This window comes from Salmo trutta, chromosome 26, assembly GCF_901001165.1.
Source record: "Salmo trutta chromosome 26, fSalTru1.1, whole genome shotgun sequence".
Lineage (NCBI taxonomy): Eukaryota > Metazoa > Chordata > Actinopteri > Salmoniformes > Salmonidae > Salmo > Salmo trutta.
The window spans coordinates 21,118,510-21,127,298 of record NC_042982.1 but is presented as its reverse complement, the minus strand read 5'-3'; the positions used below and the strand labels follow the sequence as shown (position 1 = coordinate 21,127,298).

At 43.4% G+C, this 8,789-nt stretch overlaps 1 protein-coding gene across 1 annotated transcript in view; it reads left to right on the top strand.

Annotated features, from left to right (window-relative positions):
* LOC115163396 (nectin-3-like protein) overlaps positions 1 to 609 on the top strand; it is a 62,170-nt gene extending 61,561 nt beyond the window's left edge. The window contains exon 7 of the mRNA XM_029715229.1: positions 1 to 609. This exon is cut by the window's left edge and continues 855 nt beyond it. The gene's annotated coding sequence lies outside the window, so the exon portion shown is untranslated.
* The last annotated feature ends 8,180 nt before the right edge of the window (positions 610 to 8,789 follow it).

Below are 8,789 nucleotides of genomic sequence, written 5' to 3'. Positions count from 1 at the left end.
ATGACTTCCATATGGAGTGTGTTATAACGTCGTGGCATCTCAACAGATGATTGCAGGCTGGGAATGGCAGTAATCTGCTGTCATTATCGGCTTAACTTTAGAACTAGGGTTCATTTGGCAAGGGTTTCTCTGTACTAGGTCGTTTCAACAGATGTGAGCGGTTCACATTGTGTCTTTCTGCTTTTATGTATGTAAACACCTGTCTTCCGTCATTATTCATGAGTCTGGCATTTTAGCCCTCATTAGTGAAATATTTCTGTCCCTTTTTAACATTCTGAACTATGTTGCATCAATTCAAACCCCTCATATTCAATGACATTTCCCCCAAAATGTACACTTTATTGCTTGCCTGTAAACATATGACTTTTTCATAAAGGTACAATTCTGGTTGCTTCTTGCTGTTGAGAACACCTAAATCAGATTGTTATATTTGAGTGCTGAAACTGTTATGTGAAAGGGAAAAGGATTCAACAATATGACAATTTGACAAGTTTACGGTTGTAGATGACGATAGAACATATCCACATGTTGATGTGAGCAGGATGTACAGTGATATTGTCAGGACTATGAGATGTGATAGGACTCCATTAGGCATATCGGAGGAACAAATCTCAAGCTTTGCATCTATTTTTAGGACAGTTTATTGGACATGTTCTTTAGCTTTGTGTCCCAACTGGCACCCTATTCCCTATACACTCAGGGGCCAGTTTATTAGGTACAGCCATCTAGTCCTGACTCCGCTATCAGCATGACGCAATAGGAACCCGGGATTCATCGGACCAGGCAATGTTTTTCTACTCCTCAATTGTCCAGTGTTGGTGACTGCTTCTTCTTGTTTTTAGCTGATAGGAGTGGAACCTGGTACAGTGTGTGTCAGTGTGATCTGTGATGGATTTTTTCCAGTACACAACCAGGCACCATGACATGGTCAGTGTCCCAAATGACACCCTATTCCTTACTTACTGCAGTACTTTTGAACAGAGCCCTATGAGCCCTAGTCATAAGTAGTGCACTATATAGGGAATATGGTGCTATATGGGACACTGACCATGATGTTAAAGCTACTAAAGGGTTGACATCACCAGTGGTCTCATCTCCATTAGCTTGTATTGACCTAGCATTTCCTGTTCCTTCTCAGCCGGCTGCTTCATTCTACCTGAGAAACTAAAGGATCAAAGTGCGCTCTCTAAAGCCTTGCCATTAAAGGAAAGCGATCTCTTCAGTCAACGGGTGGGGGGGGGGGAGCATTTATGTATACACTGACTGTTTGAGGAGGGGGTTAAAGAGGTGGTAATCTCCCAGTGGCATTTCCAGATGGGGCTTGGTGGGGCTTGGTTTTTGCCTGAGGTTGCTTTGTTTCTCCTTGTGGGGTTTAGCAGATTGAGGGCAGACTCTTTTTAATTTGATCCTTATTCTTTTTTGCTCCCAACCCTTTGGTGGTTTATTAAACACTTGCATATCACACACACACACTCCACATGCTGCCTACTGCCTAGACCACTCCAACCCTGCCATGTTCAAAGCCCACCTCAAAGTTTTAGCTTTTTAATTAACTTCTCTTCCCTGGATGAACATCGCGAATGTTTGACCTCAGTGATGTGTAGAGCATATGTGTATGCAAGCACACGCATGTTTTTTTATCTGTTTGATTCAAGGCTTCTAGCGTGTGCCTGACTAAAATGGACAAAGCCCCTCTGAAAACTTTTCTTAGCTTAGCTACTGCTCAGACATCCACCCAGAGGTTGTGGGCACGTAGGCTAGATACAATGCAGGGATACATTCTCATGCCTTTTACTGTCTGTCTGTACACACAATATGAGGTTAGCTTGGTCTTACTCCCTGTTTTGAACATTTGTTCAAATACAGGCTGGTCTTTGACATGTAATTTCATTTGGAGTAGAAGAAAGTGATTGAATGTTTACTGAAATATTTTTTTTTCTATTTTTTTTCTTTGGCAAAGCTTTTGTTTTCAAGTTGACCATGTTTGCAATGGAAAGAGATTAAGTTATTGTTGTGCCTATACTGCCTTCCTTTCATTTGAATCCTTTATGGTTTATTCTTCTGCTTATGTACATACGTGTGTATATATGTTCATGGTTTTTATGTGTGATGATATCAGCCTGATTGTCGGGAAGATATTTGATTCATGTGTTGATTTTAAGTCCTGAATGCCCCTGGAGAGAAAGGTTGGTGCCTTATGTCTTTCTTTGTAATATTTATGATTTTGTTACTTGTTTTTAAACCAGCGTAGTTGACTTAGGGTGAATTGTTTAGCCTTATACACACAGACTCTTGTAGCAGCTCTTGTAGCAGCTCAAGTTGCAATGTACCTAAAAATTGTATTTCACTGGAAAATTACATGAGTAGTACTTTGTTAGTACTAAGCAGGCCAGAATCATAGTCAATATTATTGTTTTGTAAATATGCTGGCTGTTTTTTTTATTCTTTATTAAATTTAAAAAAAAAAATTGTCTGAAATTGTCACAGAGCATTTAGATTATTTGAAGGTCATTTAAAATACGAGCACTAGTCTGTTAGTACTGGGGAGTTTTCCTCTTTCACTTCATTTTACATGATATTAGTTCTCAAAAGTTTGACTAATTATTTTGTTGCCATTGTGCTATTAATTGGTTTGTCAAAAATCGCATTGGAAACAAGAGATAAATAATTGTTCTCTGTTTGTAATAAATGAGCATCTTATCTGAATCATGCGGAACTGTGTTGTCCCATAGGTTTATATTCATAACTCTGTTGCAGTGATAGTCTGCAATATCTTCTTTAACCTCAAATCATATATCAGGAACAAATAAGCTTTATGGGTATAAGAACAGGTGTTTGTTTTCCTACTAATCTTTTTGTTTCTTGGCCCATAAAGTGTCATCTGATTGCATTGGAAGAGGCTGAATTTTGTGTCCCAAATGGCACCCTATTCCCTATATAGTCCACTACTTTTGACCAGGGCTCTATGGGACAGAAGAGAAGGGTGGAGGGCCCAATGGGCCCAGGTCAAAAGTAATGCACTATATAGGGAATAGGGTGCCATTTGGGGGACACAGTTCAACCTCTTCCAATGCAATCAGATGACACTTTATGGGCCAAGAACAAAACTAGGGACAAAGGTGTTCCCCTCACTCAGACCTTAACCCATCTATCTCTGTCACCCTCAGCAGCCTCCACACCTGTGGTGATCAGTTACTGACCCATCACCTCTCTCCTGTCCCAGTCAGCACCCTCTCCATCACTGACATAGAGAATAGACCCACCCGCTGCCTTTGTGATGGACAAATACATCACACCTGTACTGGGATAGGTGGTTGAGTTTGTTTGCTGACCACCCACAGTCCTAGCAGGTTTTCCTCTTGTATCTATTGACATGAACCTGTCTCCAAGCCCATTAGTCACCAATGAGGTCTTGAGTGATTGCTGCAAGACGAGTCGCATTCCTTTGTTGGCCTTGATTTGGTGTATAAATAAAGCATTATTGCATGATGTTTCAAGGCGGGCGTTTCCTCTGCACCAATAGGAAATTGTATAATGTGTTTATATCCCACTTTTATTTACCATATTAAATGACTGGTTAAACTTGAGTTGAAAAAAGAAATGTATCCTATCAAACTGCGTGATGTTCACAAAAGGGCCCCTTTGTCACTTAATCACCCATAAATTTCTATACTCCCCAGTTTGGCCTCTTCCTTTAAGTGTTGGTATCTAATCCTCTGTGTTAACCTGCTTCTGGAGGTGGCATGAAGAGTATCATTGTCTGTTATTCAATGAAGCCAGAGTGACACTCACTCCCCTCCATCCCAGATAAAGAGAGAGAGAGGAGAGAAACCAGATCCCTAATCTTCTCTGGCATGTCAGGCTGAAATCTTCCCTCTTACAGTCTTGGTGTGTGTCCCAAATGGCACCCTATTCCCTATATAGTACACTGCTTTTGACCAGGGCCCACTACATACGGAATAAAGAGCCATTTGGTCCACAGCCTTTCTCTGCTTTCATCACTTGACTGGCAACAGTGGCCCAAACACACCCGGTACCGCTCTCTATTACCGTCACGTTGCCTAACTGGGATAACCCCGGCCTAATTCATCACTTACTATCTGCGTGTTTGTGCAGGCTGCAGGAGTAAATAGCTCTGTTGGTGGGCTTCAGTTGCTCTTTGTCTCTCTCTCTTGCATCTCCGCAGCTGTCTTGGTTTGTGTTTTTTCACACTTAATGAATCTGTCGGCAAATGTGTTTTGCTTTTGTTACCTTATAAAACAGCAGTCAACACTTTGAACATTCTTGGTAGACCCCACCCAATGTTTGAGTCTTGCCATGCGGTGGTATCTAATAGTCCATTGCAACTATGCTGCTAGAAAAAAGGGCTGTTTGTTTGCTTAGATGTGGTGTGTGTTATTTTATCATGCTGCAGGATATCTTGAAATTTACCAGTAGCCAATAATGAAAGCAGATCAAAGGCCAGGTTTCTAGGTTTTCTTTTTGACTGGATTTGGCTCCCAATCATTTAGATAAGAGTAGAGAGAGAAGGCCACTTCCAGTCTCTGCATCTATCCCTCCCCTGCCTTCAAATAAACAACCCAACAATTATTATCTAATGAACACGACCCGAGCACAAAGGAGAGAACATCAAAGGCCAAAGCTGACAAATAACGAAATAACGAAATGCTGCAGACGGTGGGAGAGTGCTGAGCAGTTACAACAAACATTTTGTCACGTGGCCATCGCCGGCCGGGCCAGCTCTCGTTGGTGTGCTGTAATGAGAACAGCGGACTGCAGAACACCAACAGCAGAGATACTATGTCATGGCAGAGTCAGAAACAACTCTCTGCTGTCTGTCAGATGGGTGTCGTGATCTGATCATACTGCCCAGTTTGGAAAGAGGAGCCTCACAGTCCCAAGTTAACACACTCCAACTCTGAGAGAAACGGGGCGACAGACGAGGGGGATAGCGGGGTGACACCACTCCATCAGCAGTGGAGTGGTGTCTCCACGGCGACTCGGTTCAGTGCATTCCATAAAGCAGGCCAGGCCATGAAGATGGTTTTGGGTATACTTCTGAAGCCTTTGTTTTTCACCATTTTCCTCTCCTCTATAAAACTGATATCTCTCCTTCTTTATGTGTTTGGCAGACATTATGTAAACCTGGAAACATGCAGTCTCTATTGTATGACTCCTTGCCCGTAAGTTTCTATCCTCCCTTAGTCCCTTTTTACCTTTTGAAATCAGACGTGGCTAGATGTGGAGTACATTAAGTAATTTGCATGAGTGAAACTTCTTGCGTTCATTTGACAATTACCGCGAAATGAACAGGGCAATTTAGGAAAGAAAGAAGTAGCCTTTTTTGTTTTAATGAATTGGTGGATATGAATTGTTTTCTGATAAAGGCTTGTATTTGGGAAAAGACTGAGTAAGGACAGCAAAACAAAAGCCTCTTTGTACTGAGCACCTCCTCTGAGACTGGGAGCAAGGACAATGAAGGTTTCATTGATGAACTACATTGTTCCTTGAGATCAGTTCAGACTGAGGGCCTTTTACAGATTATACGCTACCATAGCTGTGCAGTTCCCAGCCTGCTCTCGCTCTCTTCTGGATCAGAAGATAGCTGTGTGTGTCTCTTTCCCACTGAGTCACAAAGTTGTAAAGAGATGGTGGAGAGTGATTGGAGCTTACAGTATCCCTCAGAGGACAGTACTACAATAATCTACTTCAGGCATATTGTATCTATTCTATTCTCAGAGTCCAGAGGATGTGCAGTATGGTCAGAACTGTCTTTGGAAACCATAGGTCTGTAGATCAGGGTCTTATGACAGCCATGGGCCAAATGCCCCTTTGATAAAATCCACCACTATGCATCTCTACAATCCATGCCTGCAATAGCTAGCCTGAGTACCAGTTTGTTTGTGCTATCATGCCAACTCATTGTCATGCCAATGACAACAATGGAGTTGGCAAGAGAACAAAATATCTGGGACCAGGCTATGAAAAAGCTACTTCAACACAAACACATTGACGTGCTACAATGAAGGCAGGCAGGGGCAGAGAGCTGCATGCTTTCACATAGGAGGGATTAAGCAACTTCTAATTGGGCTCATGGCATGCAAGGGGCTGTGATCAGAATGGGTGGGCAGCCATCGCACCGGGACGTGACAACAAGACCCCCACATCCCCCGGCATTGTTCTCCAATGCTGGAGCACATATAATCCTCAATGGATTTTAATGCTTCAGGTCCAAACAATGCAATGGTCCCTGAGAAATATCCATGGAGTAGCCTACAAAAAAACAACAGAACGAGGGAAAGCACGTGGAGGTGGGGGCTCAGATACTACTATGGTAGTAGGACTGGCCTGGAATAAGTCGATTATAGTTATACCATCTACTGTCCATACATGACTTGGTAATGTGTTGGACAAAAAAGGAATATAATGCATTCGGATATCATAAGACATAACTGTCCTGACTGACGTAACAAACTAGCCAAGATAGTCAGAGAAGTCTGCATCCTATACGACACCCTACTTTTGACCAGGACCCATCTCTGGTCAAAATTAGTGCACTACATAGGTAATAGGGTGCCAGAGAGCACCACCTGTCCAGGGATTTCCCCTGGCTGCCTGAAAGGTTGTCTGTCGGCCATGTTGTTGTTCTTTAAAGATCTGCTGCTGTTATCCTTAGCATTATAGCTGTGTTTATTCCACCTGTCCTCTGGCTGTCCGTCGTTCAAGGACAGGCCCTCCTGACACAGACAGCTGAGGAGCAACAGTGACCACAGCAGTAGACACCACACCACCCACTTCATGTCTCATCCCTCCGACTCTCAAACGTTGTGCTCTGCTGTTTGTTTGCTCACAGACTGACAGTATTGTCTTCTTATAGAACACTTGTCATATTGTCTATGATTGTCTCCTTGCTCTTCTCTAGTACCAGCTGTGCCTTTGTACATGTGACACCACACATTCTATGACTCCTGCTTTGATGATGAAGCTCACAGCCAAGAGAGTTGTAGGTTTTGTTTGAGCATCACTTGAGATTGCTGTCTCAGATATTAGTTCAAAGCCCTGATGCACTAACTGTGCTCTACGCCTGCTTTCACTACTCAAGGACTTGCTCTCTAGAACTACTTTTGTTAGCCTTAGATTTTCTGATAGTTTGCCTTACAGATAAGTTAAATCCATTGTAATAGTTTTAAGGTCTGTCCGTTGTAAGAAAGACAGAGGCACTTTTTGACTTATTTCAACACAACCAGTACCGTATACAGCATGGTAGATGATGAAAAAAATCACACACATGGAGCAAAGAAATACCATTGTTCCGCAACTAAACACAGACGTGTGTTACAGTGGAGGGGAAGATGAGGTGAAAACAACTGATGTCAAAGCTAATAAAATGCATGAAATATAAAGGAAGGGGATGTGAGAGGCCCTATCTAGAGGCCTTTAAAGGCGAGCAGCGTGAAGTCCTAATTACAGAGACTTAACACTGGCCTGTGCTGCACTCACGCTGCGCTGGTCTGGAGTTTAGACCTGCTGCTCCCGCTGCTAGGAGGAAGGAGAGGAGACTGACTGACCCTTTTTCTGCAGGCAGTCGATGTTTCCCCAATAGAACCCTATTCCCTATATAAAGTAGTGCACTATGAAGGAAATTCGGTGTCATTTGGGATGCAGATAGACGGAGCCTCTCAGGTCGGAGACTTGGGGCATAACAAGACGTTTCCACTTTCTTCTGCTAATGGAGGGGAAAAATATAGTTCCATTGTCTGGAACGTTAGGTATAATCAGGTTAGGCAACATTCTGACCTTGACTGGACCAGTCTGAAGGAAAGAGGAGGGGAGGACTGGAGAGGAATATTCCATCATCAAATCAGGCACTTTCACAACATTACGCCTGTCAGGTTGAACCTTCATGCTCACTGAGTTTACCTGCAATAATGATCACAATTGACTCCCCGCTGTCCAATCACATGGCACCACCTGCTGATCACAATGAGTGAAGAAAATTTACTTGGAAAAGGTCCAAAGATTGAGAGAAAGGAGCTGGTCAAGACTTACTGTGGCTGTGTCCCAAATAGCAGGCACCCCATTCCCTATATAGTGCACAACTTTTGACCAGGGCCCATAGGTCTCTGGTCAAAAGCAGTTAACTACATAGGGAATAATTGGGGCCATTTGCAATACATAATACAGTACTTTATAGATGGCATCATGAACATGGAATGTTTTTTATTTTTGCCCTTTTTCATGCTATCCAATTGGTAGTTACAGTCTTGTCTCATTGCTGCAACTTCAGTACAGACTCGGGAGAGGTGAAGGTCAAGAGCCATGCGTCCTCTGAAACACAAACCAACCAAGCCACACTGCTTCTTGACACAATGCCCACTTAACCTGGAAGCACCAATGTGCCAGAGGAAACACCATACACCTGGTGACCGTGTACTGCACCCACCACAGGAGTCACTAGTGTACGATGGGACAAGGACATCCCTGCCGGCCAAACCCTCCCCTAACTCGGACGACACTGGGCCAATTGTGCACTGCTCCATGGGCCTCCCAGTCGCAGCCGGCTGCAACAGAGCCTGGACTCGAACCCAGAATCTCTAGTGGCACAGCTAGCACTGCAATGCAGTGTCTTAGACCACTGCGCCACTCGGGAGGCCTGAGGGTGGGATGTTTACCATGTGAATCAGATTGCACATTGTTAACCTTGGCCCCTGGCCTCCCTCCCTGTGCTGTCAGGGTTGAAACCCTCTTTTAGACCAGTTAGTGTTTGTTTTTATCACACAGCTTCAAAA